Here is a 13424-nt window from a genome sequence, read left to right on the forward strand (position 1 = left end):
ATTATCGCTGGGGGGAAAAAAAATCAACAGGTTGAGATCATATCTCAAGACACATAAGAAGGGCAAACGGCAAACGTCACCTCAGAGAATTTATGTTTTGCCTTATCTTTGTTTCCCCCCAAATATATTTTTTTTCATTACCTCTGCCAAGGGTATGAACAGGCTTTGTTTCGCCCCACATACCCTTGTGGGGGGGGGGGGGGGCACGTGCTGAGGAGGAACCTATTTGGTTTTATCCGCGATAATAATCAATGGTCCTTCAAGGGGAAATTCACTTTACACACTGTTGCATAGTTTTTGTTTTTGCACAACAAACGCACACAAGCTCGCCAGAAGAGATGTAGACTGAGACGGGTGAGCGCAAAGACCGTGGCCCCGAGCTTCGCTTTGCGAGGTTGGGTGCCTTGCTCAAGAGCGTCTCGGCAGTAATGATTATGCAAACTAATGTCTCTGCGACAATATTTTTTACCCCCAGCAAAAATTGAACCTTGACCCTCTATTTCCAAAACTCAAAGTCCTCTGCGGTCCGAGTCAGTTTTCAACATTGTTCTTCTACCTATGCCAGCGACATCGAGTGACACCTAGATCAAATAATTCCACTTCCACTATCTACAGAATTTAAAAAAAAAAACATAGACTTGTACCCCTCCTACAGGCTTTAAACCAGGGCTCAGCAACCTTTTTGAAGCTGAGGGCTACTTCGTGAGCACCGATCGTATGAAGGGCTACGTGACCTGTTTGCGGCAAATTTCGGACTCATTTCATTACACGTACAGTGCATAAAATATTTTCGTTTTAATCTAGTGTAGTAAATGAAATTACAGGTATTTAAATTTTTAATTCATGTAAGCAAGTCAGATTCAGAATTTAAAGCACAAATATTAGTAAATATTTGCGGCCCGTGGTATTTTTAGATGGTCCTCGTGGGCTACCATCCACGCAAGGGCAATGCGTTGGTGACCCCTTCTTTTAAACACTTTGAACTTGTTCAAGTAAAACTGACACAAAACAAAAGCAAGTTAAGAGTTGTATATTTAGACATTCAAACCATGACGTTTTGACTCACAAAAGTCCTTCAGTGTCATGCTGAATAATACTGTATATGCGAAATGCCATCAACTGGCTCACGTAAATTAGCATGCCTTCAAACAAATGCCACTTAAACAAGGGAGAGCAAATCATGAAATTGTAGCATACATTTGTATGTTTATTCGTATGTTGTACAGTATTCAAAATGATCTTCTGTAGTCAAAATGATTAAAACTGCAAACTGTGATCCGGTACTCCACTTTTGGCTGTTAGTCATGCAACGTCTAAACCCGTCCATCCATTTTTCTTAGCTGCTTATCCTCACGAGGGTCGCGGGCAGTGCCTCGTACACCCTGAAGTAGTTTTCCAGCAAATCGCAGGGCACATAGATACAAACAGACACACTCACAATCAGACCTAGGGGCAATTTAGAGTGTCCAATTAATGTTGTGTGTTTTTGGGATGTGGGAGGAAACCGGAGTGCCCGGAGAAAACCCACACACGCACAGGGAGAACCACACAGGCTGGGCCAGGATTGAACCTGGGTCCTCAGAACTGTGAGGCCAACACTTTACCAACTGCAACAAAAGCAAGTTAAGAGTTGTATATTTAGACATTCAAACTTTCAACCAAACCATGAAGTTTTCCTCTCACGAAAGTCCGCCAGCTTCATGCTGAATAATACTGTATGTGCGAAACGCCATCAACGGGCTAACGTAAATTAGCATGCCTTCAAACAACTGCTACTTTAACAAACAAGGGGAGAGCAAAACATACAAATGTAGCTTACAAAAATGCGCACAACACTACATTCAGACTTGTTTGTATACTTAACTGTAAAAAGCCGTAATAAACCCTTGGTGACAAATCTGCGATGTAGCGAGTCCACGAAGGATGAACCACAATACAGTAGAGCACCAGTGGTGCTAAGTAAGATCTTCCTGATGTCAAATACGTACTGAATGTACAGCTCAATACAGCTCTGCCCCCTCCTCTTCCTCTCTGCCCTGTCAATTCGCGTTTCTCGGCTGTCATGTCGCGGGCTCACAGCTGTCCCTCCGACAGACCCGGTCACGAGGAAAGGAGACGCCGCCTCACTGGGACCTAGGTAGGAGATTGCGCTCTCACAAATAAACGGCGTCCCGAGCGTCCCCCGTTTGGGGGAAACCGAGGAAGAGGCGGCAAACTATTAGCGATGCCGCAGTTGTCGCACCGCCGGGCCTGCTGGGCTGGATGATGAACAAGACGGCGTGTTCTGCTGCAAAAGACAAATTGAAAAAAAAAAAAAAAATTCGATAGAAAGTCTGCAATATTGTTTGAACATTAGTGAGAACGGCAACCCTCGCGCAGGAGAGTGCAAGGTGGATCAAGACGTCGCCGATGAAAAGCTATTAAAACTCATCTTGATTACGTGATAGACTCGTCCAAACGAAGCAACACCATCTCCTCCGCGCGTCTTCTAATCGCGTCATCTCTTCCCTCGGAATTGCGCCGCTTGGCTGCGGAGCAAAACCGACACTGCGGCTGCACAGAAGCCCTTGAGTGACTTAGCGTTTGGATCGGCATGCTGCGCACATCTCGCCGTGCTCTCACGGGGCCGTTTGCTGATTCTCTTTCTCCGCACTTTCTGTTTTTACCGTGTTTTTTTTTTTTTTTTTTTTGCCTTGCCCCCCCATCGCCTTTAACTCCTCTTGACTTTAGCTTGCATTTATTACATTCGCACTTCCTTTCTTTACCCTTCACAGCCTTATTCCCCCGGTGTCCCCCCCCCCCTGTCAGTGCTATCCCATTTATTTCTGCAGTGCTGCAGAACGCCTGAATTTGACACAAAGAGCAACAATAGCTTTAAGACTAATAGACGTGCAATTACTTAGCAAAATTTCCCCCCGCCCCCTTCCCCAAAAGAACACATTGCATTTCGTTTAAATGTGCTCCTACTAAAAGTAGAGTTTACTGATTGAATTATTAAAAATGATTGATATCCAGTGCAGCAGAGTGCAGGAGAGGTTGGGCCAGTTGCCTCGCAGCCAAGATCTCGACTTAGGTTCGTATTTCGGTTCTGTTTTCCTGCCCTTTACCTGCGTCACTACGCCGCCGCTAATAACCACTTCGGTGGAGGCAGTGACTCCATGTCATGAGAGTAATTATTTTGCAAGATTGCCATTTTTTTCCCCCCCAGCCTCCGCTTTTGAACAAATAAAAGCCTCACCTCAAATCGCCGCCTCTTCATAAAACACAACACCGGCTAATTGTAATTACTCTTGCCCACAGACTGATACGTTTTGCTTAGGTGCGCACCACTCCTCGCCGCGGTACAACGCGTGCGTAGGCTCGCCACCGGTAGCTGCGTGAGCTCCGCATATAGATTGAGATTATAGCAGCGGGACGGAAAGTCAGCGGATACGCCAAACAAGAAAAATGGGACACGGGGCGGTGCTGCGGGTGAGCATAAGCGCTAAAACAAGAAACGGCCTTAAATCTCTTCTGGCCCCGTTGTAGGCCGAACAGGAGCTTGGATGACTTCAGATACTTTAGTCGAACACGATGTGAAGGAAGTCGAGTCAAAGTTGAATTATCGGTAATGTTACTGATATTGTTATAGCACAATGCAGTGAGACCTGTTGTTTTGTGTGTTTTAATTTTCAATTAAAATATATATTATGAAGCGGGGCGGCACGGAGGATCAGCTGGAAAGCGTTGGCCTCACAGTTCAATCCCGGCCCCGACTGTGTGGAGTTTGCATGTTCTCCCTGTGCCGCCGTGGGTTTTCTCGAGGCACTCTGGTTTTCTCCCACATCCCAAAAACATGCAACATTAACTGGACACTCTAAATTGTCCCTAAGTGTGATTGTGAGTGCGGCTGTTTGTCTCTATGTGCCCTGCGATTGGCTGGCAACCGGTTCAGGGTGTACCCCGCCTCCTGCCCGTTGACAGGTGGTATAGGCTCCTGCAGTCCCCGCGACACTTGCGAGGATAAGCAGCAAAGAAAATGGATGGATGGATGTAGATTATGATAGACAAGCATTGGAAAAAAAAACATTTCACCCTCATGCTAACTTGTTGTTTGGTGGATTCCAGCATGTTTCTCTCTCTAACAAAGCAGTCATGGGGCGGACTTTTTAACTGGTCCATCTGCTGCCGTTGCCAGGCCATAACGCTGCGGAATGTCAGGTCGTCTTTATGCGTCTGCGCCGCTTTGAAAATAAGCATGAAAATATCGGTCAGCTTCACTAGCTTTGGCTGTTCCGATTGCGGCCAGTCACACTTATGTTGCTTTACTGGCGTTGGAAAACAGAAAGATCTGAAATTATTCTGCGTTTCTGTTTCATTTGCCTGATGACAGCTGGGGTAGCTTCCAGCACTTCAGTGACCCTCGTGAGGATAAGCGGCTCAGAAAATGGATGGATGGATGGATGTTTTTATTTCACCAGTGGCTGTCCTGCTTGTATTAAAGAGGTAGACTTCCCACTGGCCTCATTATATTTCCACTCTGATTAGATTTACGTAATGATTGCCCATGTGTGATACGCATTTTTGCAAAATTACAATACATATGTAGGAAGAAAAATTGGGAAATTTCAGAGGGGTCACTTTCTAATGTTGTCTGATGTCACAGTGTATTGTGTTTTTTCTTAAATGCATTATCTTCGCCGAATTCCTTTTTTAAGTTTTTATTTTATTTTTCTCATTTTTGCAGTCATAAAAGGAGATGCACGCTCCAATTGTGTCCCCACAAGTGGCACATTCAGTAAACGTCCGGTGTACTAGTAGCCTTCTGGCTTCAATTTTGTCTTTTTCACTGGGTTGTATAAACTGAATAGTCAGGGAGTCGAAGCGCGGCATTAAATGCTTATTTCTATGACAGCCCATGGTTATCTGTATCAGCGCACTCTTAATATTTATCGCTATATTACCATGATATAACACAAGTAACATTTCTTTCCAGTTTCATCACCCGTGACTCATATTACATCCCTCCGCGCTGTTCTCTAGCGTTGATATTCTACGTGCAATACAAGATGCTTAGACGTCTCACTTCATGCACCTTTCTCTACTTGCCGCGTTACTTATGCAGATTATTTTGCTGTGCGGTGTTTGGGTGGTGCTTGTGCCTTATTATTATTATTTTTTAAATGATTTGTCACTAAAACAAAAAAAAAAACAAAAAAAGGAGCTGATTTTCATTGCTTCTACACCACAGACCTGAATCCTGCAAGGTCTACTCCATTCTCACGTGTCTTGTTCAGGGTCACGAGTGAACTGGAGCTTGACGACTGGCTGGAGGCTTTTCTATTCCATTGTGATAATGTGCTGTTATTACGCTAGCTGGAGTTCTAATGCCAGTCTCTCTCTCTCTCTCTCTTTCTCTCTCAAAAAACTTTCCTTCTTCTGAAATATGGAATCGACTTGACAAAAGGTAGACGCAGGCAGAAAGGAATGACATCGTCCTTTTTCTGTCTCGCCGTCAGAGCACAGTCGTCGCTTCGTGAACATGGTGCTACGCAATTTGCTCCCTTCTTCCGTTGGGTGCTACGCAAATGTACCCCATCACTATCATTTCGACTACGAGTACTACTGCTTTTCTCTGCAAGTAGAGAGCTGTAAAATGGTATCGGGAGATATTCAATTAGGAGCAAATGCATCTGTGGCAAGACTGATCATGCCTCTCTGTGACAGCGTGTGCCGACGCATAATGAGCCCAAGTTTGGACGCAACGCAGCGTTTGTGGTTGCAAAAATTATGCAAACACCAGCGCGGTGTGTGTGCAAACACACCGCGCACACTTTCGGATCTGATTACGGCATTGGACGCGCTCCGGAGTAACTCGAGCTACTGAGAGCAACGTAGCGATTATGTCTGCGGGCTTCTCGCACGGGGCCGCCGATGACACAGTGAGACGGTGCTGAAGGCTTAATTGATCACTGCGCCGTCGTATTGTTTTTTGAATTGCAGCTGCATAAACTATATATGCTCATGTTCTTTCTGACCGATTTTGAGTGCAAAATCGCTCAGTGTTAGTCAAATGCTAATTGCTGGCTGGTGCTCACTGAATGGCCGTGCGGATGTGATGATAATTTTAATGTAATAAAGCAGATGTTGCTTATCAAGACCGGCTAATTTAGCCCATTTCTTGCATCTTATCGTGAGCGTGCCTTCAGTTGACGGAAGGGTGCATTAATTATCATCTCCAGTCGATAGATTTGCTCAGTGGAGATGTGTCACTCTTTGCAAATTACAGCCGCTGTACATTATAATTTAAACTCAGATGAGAGATTATTAGCGGTGCAAAAATAATCATTGAGACATAAAAACATGGCCGTCCCACCGGCAGAAAAACGGAGAAGTCGTTTCCGACAACCTGCATAAATTAACTATCAGCCAAGACCAATTAACACTGAGGGATGGACAAAAAACAAAACAAAACATTTCCAGCCATCCATTTTCTGAGTCGCTTATCCTCACAAGGGTCACGGGAGTGCTGGAGCCTATTCCAGCCATCATCGGGCAGGAGGCGGGGTACTTGAACTTGTTGCCAGCCAGTCGCAGGGCACCTAGAGACAACAGCCGTAATTGCAAATAATATCACACCTCGGGGCAATTTAGTGTCCAATTAATGTTGCATGTTTTTAGGATGTGGGAGGAAACCGGAGTCCCCGGAGAAAACCCACGCAGGCACGGGGAGAACATGCAAACTCCACACAGGGAGGGCTGGGATTGAACTCGGGTCCTCAGAACTGTGAGGCCAACGCTTTGAAAAAAAGATCCTAGGCCAGAGTTGTCTTTTGATCACGGGGCACATTCTCGTTATAGTTTGCCTAAACGGGCTCTTATGACTGTACAAAATTACATTTGTTTCATGATCTCATCAAATTATCACAAAAACACAACAATTTGATAGACCACTAGTTTTGAAATCAGAAGTCAAATAATTTCATTGACTGTTGTTCAAGTTACTGGGAAAAAAAGGCTCCTGGTAGCAAAAAATGTATTATGTCATTGTAATTATTTATTACATATGAAAATTTGAAATTTAGTTACAGACTTGAGCAAGAATCATGGAAATCGGTGCTTATGATTTGCTTTTGCATCCTACTTCTAATGAGGTAGCGGACCAAATCTTGCCCCCATGCCTTGAGTTTGAAAGAAGTACCGTAAGCATTGAAAACAAGTTAGATCTATTAATGTGTGTCAATCAAAAATATGGCATAGTTTGGTGATACCCAGTCAGGGTGCTATGAGAGCTCATTAAGAGGGTTCCAGAAGATGATCCAGTTTCATCAAATTTGTGTCAAAAAGTGACGATCCCTGTTCATCTGACCAGAAACTCTTCGTGCCTTGTTCATTTATCTATGCCATAGACATATAGTGACAGGCAAAACATCTAAATGTGCTTCCATTTAATGGCAGAAGCAACAATAAACCAGTGCAGTATAATAGTAGTAATGTTGGAAGCTGATTGGTGAGATCAGTTAATCAGGACCAGACTTTGCCCCATGAGTGACGTTTATTGACCGATCAACAAACATTTTCCAATCAGCTTGATTGCATGTTCAAGGTTTGTTTAGCATGTTACGTACAGTGAAGGAAATAAGTATTTGAACACCCTGCAAGTTCTCCCACTTAGAAATCATGCAGGGGTCTGGTATTGTCATCATAGCTTCATGTTCACTGTAAGAGAGATAATCTAAAAAGAAAAATCCAGAAATCACAATGTATGATTTTTTTTTTTTTTAACAATTTTTGTGTGAGACAGTTACAAATAAGTATTTGAACACCTGTCTATCAGCTAGAATTCTGACCCTCAAAGACCTGATAGTCAGCCTTTAAAAGTCCACCTCCAATCCATGTATTATCCTGAATCAGATGCACTTCTGTGAGGTCATTAGCTGCATAAAGATACCTGTCCACCCCATACAATCAGGAAGACTGAAACTTGGAACATGGCCAAGACCAAACAGCTGTCCAAAGACAGCAGAGACAAAATTGTACAACTCCACACGACTGGAAAGGGCTACGGTGAAATTGCCAAGCAGCTCAGTGAAAAAATGTCCATCGTTGGAGCAAATGGAAATGGAAGAAGCTAAACATGACGGTCAATCTCAATCGGAATGGAGCCCCATGCAAGCTATCACCTCGTGGGGTCTCAATGATCTTCAGAAAGTTGAGGAATCAGCCCAGGAGTACACGACAGGACTTGGTCAATGACCTGAAAAGAGCTGGGACCACCGTTTCCGAGGTGACTGTCGGTAATACACTAAGACGTCACAGTTTGAAATCATGCATGGCACGGAAGGTTCCCCTGCTTAAACCAGCACATGTCAAGGCCCATCTTAAGCCGATGAGCATTTGGATGATACAGAGGAGTCATGAGAGAAAGGTTTGTGGTCAGATGAGACCAAAATTGAACTTTTTGCTCATTATTCCACTAACCGTGGTTGGAGGAAGATGAATGACGAGTTCCATCCCAAGAACACCATCCCTACTGTGAAGCATGGGCGTGGTAGCATCATGCTTGGGGGATGTTTTTTTGCACATGGGACAGGATGACTGCAGTGGATTAAGGAGAGGATGACCACAGCCAGGTATTGTGAGATTTTGGATAACAACCTCTTTCCCTCAGTCAGAGCATTGAAGATGGGTCATGGCTGGGTCTTTCAACATGACAATGACCCGAAGCACACAGCCAGGAAAAGCAAGGAGTGTCTCCATAAGAAGCATTTCAAGGTTCTGGTGTGCCCTAAATCCAATAGAAAATCTTTGGAAGGAGCTGAAACCTGTCTGATCTAGAGAAGATCTGTGTGGAGGAGTGGGCCAAAATCCCCCCTGCAGTGTGTGCAAAGCTGGTGAACAACTACAGGAAACGTTTGATCTCTGTAATTGCTAACAAAGGCTACTGTACCAAATATTAACATTGGTTTTCTCAGGTGTTCAAATACTTATTTGCAGCTGTATCACACTAATAAATCATTTAATAAAATCATACATTGTGATTTCTGGGTTTTTCTTCTTAGATGATCTCTCTAACAGTGGATTTGTACCTACGATGAAAATTTCAGACCCCTCCATGATTTCCAAGTGGGAGAACTTGCAATGTAGCAGGGTGCTCAAATATTTATTTTCTTCACTGTATAAGGATTTCAATGTATGGATGAGTCAGGATTTGATGTTGTTCACGATCATAACTTTACTACAAAATGAATACCTACCGGTAGTTGTTATTTTCTTGGTGAGCTTGGACTGGTATCGAAGGAAGTGATACTGTATGTGCTTTTACACCAACAATTTTTGCCATTGACCCTGTCATCGCTTGCTGAACCTTTTGCCCCCGTGCCAGTTCAAATATATCCATTCTTTTTTTTTTCTCCACCAGTCGATAATCTGGAGCGCAAAGTCATTTTTAAAGAAGGCACAGTGACATTCCAGCCTAGAACGGTGCCGTCGCGCTGCACCTTGCAAACAGCATTACGCCCCGCGACAGCACAAAAATAGACCCACAGATCCTCTGTCGCACCGCCATGTCATTCGCTTGCACTTTGCACTTTGTCCTTTCCTCACACAAAAGCATCCTCTTGCTATTGTGGGATATCAAAGGTTACCCAGAGTCCTTTTCTCGCCGTTCTGGCTTTTTAGAGCTGAAGGTTACCACGCGCGTATCGCAGGATGCGACTGTGATATTCCACCGGCAAAACATCGGCACATTTAAAAGCGACGCCGATGTGAGTCACCCATGAAATATCCGTCAAGCTGTTTACAAATATTTTTTTTTTCTTGCACATGTAAGCTAACATAATACTTAAACGTGATAAAGAATAAAATGCAGTATAAGGGTCACTCAACAGGATATTATATTTTTCTGCCAAGTTGGATTCTTTGCAATAAATTCTATTGTATGAATCTTGATTTTTAAAAAAAAAAAAAAAAGTGGCATTTCCGACATTTATTTTCAGCAGCGCTATTATTAGTCATCTGGCCTTTCATTCCTCGACCTCCTCGCTGTTGCTCCCAAGGAGCAAATAATGACAGTTAGGAGGATATGGGGAACTGTAGGTCTGAGAAGGATGATTGTCATTTAAAGTAATTGCTTTACAGCCGTACTGCATACCGGGGGGTCATCGAAGGCACCCAGGCAGGCAACCTCAATAAAAGTGGCCAATCATACGGTACGTAAACGGCCCGTTGGAAAGGTTCCAGGACTGGCGTCATAAAGTTTACACAGTACTTCAAATCAAAAGCGCTAAAAGGCCACTGTCATGAAATGCATGATTTTTAGTATGTTATTAATGAAAAAACGGCAGTTTTTTTCACCACAAAACATGATTCTGACGTATACAGCTTTTTGGAACTCCCGCCATGAAAATCCTCTCGAGGGATTTGTTTTCAAGAAGAAGCAGGAAGTGACGCACATGGCAGGACCGGCCTCAAGTGGACTCGTTTGTTTCTATGAGTTTTACCTGCGGGAAGGTAGCTCGTTGTTCCTTCGTGTTAGCCAAAATGCCGGCTCGTTGCATTGCCGGACATTGCTTGAACACACGGGAGGATGGATTTACCATTCATAAGTTTGCAAGAGACCCGGTTCGTTGTGAGTAATGGATTGCACGGGTGCAATGGACGAGAGTTTCGTAGGTTCCAAATGAAGTAGGTGTGTATGCAGCTATTAAAAAAAATAATAGTTGGGGGCGGACCACGTAATCCATCTCTCATAACGTAACAAAAGATCCGAGATCTATCTCAAGATAAATGTGCTGGCTCGACGGCGTTGTTCATCGCGGACGGCGGCGGCTATGAACAACGCTCGGCGCCATGATAAGCCACCTCGGCGCCGAAAAAGAGTCAACCCGGCTGCCGGCCTTGTCGGCCGGGGTGGCTCGTTGCAGCCAGCCGCCTTCCTTGTCAGTCGGGGTGGCTCAGCTCCGCCGCGGAAGTGGATCAGAAGGGGAGGCGGTTTGGCTGTGATCTCATATCATCTGAATATGGCTCGAAACAATAGGGTAACATTGCCCCTGTAACTTCACTCGGTTGTCTGATGTTTTCTTCTTCGAAAAGAGCTTCCGTGTCTGAAGGGGCGTGTCCCATAGTAGGGGCCACCGCGTGTTTTCAATGGCGAACGTCCGGGGTGACGTCACGGACAGGAGATGCAGCCAATATGGCGACCACTTGGATGTCGTCGGATGACATTTCCGCAACTTTACGCATGGATGACGTGCTCTCCGCTCGTATTTATTTTTTCATATAGACATTGAAGTGAATAACGTTATATGTATTTTTCTTTACAATATCTATTTTAGAATGTTTATAGGGATGACACTTGACCTTAACTAGAGGTTTTCCACTTTCCCCACCACGTTGGAAAATCATAGGGTGATAAGAGTAAAGGTAGACATGCAGAAAAATAGATGGGTGTCATTTGCCAGAAAAGTGCGTGTAAAATGAAGAGTGAGGACGACCAGAGTGGACCTGCAAAAAGTAAAAAAAACATATATAGAAATCCAGGAAATGCCGGCCATTATCCTCCAGCCCGCTATTCACGTTGGAAACGACACGGCGGCAGTGAGACTCAGCCTGAATGGCAAAGGCCAACAAACTGCAGAGCATCATGGGAGCCAATGACACTTGATGGCCTCATTATGGTCTCAAAAGGAAATGAGTGGTCTCCCACCCCACCGAGACGTCGTAATAATGGAGCCCAGAGGACACGCATCAGCTCCTTAAAAGAAACACCACCCGAGATGCTCGTAGATACCTCGAACGGACAGATGGCGCTGATTTGGAGGATGACAAAAGAAAGACTGCTAACAGAATGGAAAACAATAATCGCTTCTGTCTCACTAGCTGAGCATAATCTGGGCTTGTTTTTCCATTCCATGGCTTTTCTTATTTTTTTTCCACACTTGATTCCATTTCATCCTGGTCTAGTCTAAACTCACGCAGATAACAAATGCAGGGCTGTGTCCCTTGTGCATAGTCGTACTCAAACATTTTCCCTGAACGGGGTGGGACTGTATGTGGACGTGTTTAGATCTGTCAACGTGTGTGCCGTCATTGTGTCACATGGTGGTGTCATATTTCAGAGGATATTATGTAGTATCTCGGAGCTCCACATACAGTGAAGAAAATAAGTATTTGAACACCCTGCTGTATTGCAAGTTCTCCCGCTTGGAAATCATGGAGGGGTCTGAAATTTTCATCGTAGGTACAAATCCACTGTTAGAGAGATCATCTAAGAAGAAAAACCCAGAAATCACAATGTATGATTTTATTAAATGATTTATTAGTGTGATACAGCTGCAAATCAGTATTTGAACACCCGAGAAAATCAATGTTAATATTTGGTTCAGTAGCCTTTGTTTGCAATTACAGAGGTCAAATGTTTCCTGTAGTTGTTCACCAGGTTTGCACACACTGCAGGAGGGATTTTGGCCCACTCCTCCACACAGATCTTCTCTAGATCAGACATGTTTCTGAGCTGTCATTGAGAAACACAGAGTATCAGCTCCCTCCAAAGATGTTCTATTGGGTTTAGGTCTGGATACTGGCTAGGCCACGCCAGAACCTTGATATGCTTCTTACGGAGCCGCTCTTTTCGTTTTCCTGGCTGTGTGTTTCGGGTCATTGTCATGTTGAAAGACTCAGCCGGGACCCATCTTCAATGCTCTGACTGAGGTAAAGAGGTTGTTTGGCAAAATCTCACAATACATGACCGCAATCATCCTCTCCTTCATACAGTGCAGTCATCCTGTCCCATGTATAGAAAAACACCCCCAAAGCGTGATGCTACCACCCCCAAGCTTCACAGGAGGGATGGTGTTCTTGGGATGGAACTCATCGTTCGTCTTCCTCCATACACGGTTAGTGGAATTATGATCAAAAGGTTCCATTTTGGTCTCATCTGATCACAAAACATTCAGAATTCTAGTTTTTCTCTGGTGTGCAAATACTTATTTGCAGCTGTATCACACAAATTGTTAAATAAATCATAGATTGTGATTTCAGGATTTTTCTTTTTCGATTATCTCTCCCACAGCGGACATGCACCTACGTTGAAAATTTCAGACCCCTTCATGATTTCTAAGTGGGAGAGCTTGCAATATAGCAGGGTGTTTCAAATACTTATTTTCTTCAAGCTAATAGACATTGGAAAAACAGTTGGACCTATATTTAAGGCCCATTGTGCTCGGCTTCCGTTACACGCCGTTGTACAACCCTCGACGTTTAACAGTAACCTTCAAGCGCAACGTTTTGTTCGCTCAAATCAAAAGCAATTGGCAAATATATGCTAATGAACTTCAGCTCACTGTGTTAGCGGAACTTTTGACTCTTTGCCGAAGCAAGAATGTCCCCGCTGACTTTGCTAATTCTAATTATCTACTGATTGTCCTCACTGCTAATCACTGATT

At 44.1% G+C, this 13424-nt stretch overlaps 1 protein-coding gene across 1 annotated transcript in view; it reads left to right on the forward strand.

The window, feature by feature from the left end:
• stxbp5l (syntaxin binding protein 5L) overlaps nt 1-13424 on the forward strand; it is a 124932-nt gene that overhangs the window by 24492 nt on the left and 87016 nt on the right. The window lies entirely within an intron of this gene.

The sequence above is a fragment of the Syngnathoides biaculeatus genome, chromosome 14, assembly GCF_019802595.1.
Source record: "Syngnathoides biaculeatus isolate LvHL_M chromosome 14, ASM1980259v1, whole genome shotgun sequence".
NCBI lineage: Eukaryota > Metazoa > Chordata > Actinopteri > Syngnathiformes > Syngnathidae > Syngnathoides > Syngnathoides biaculeatus.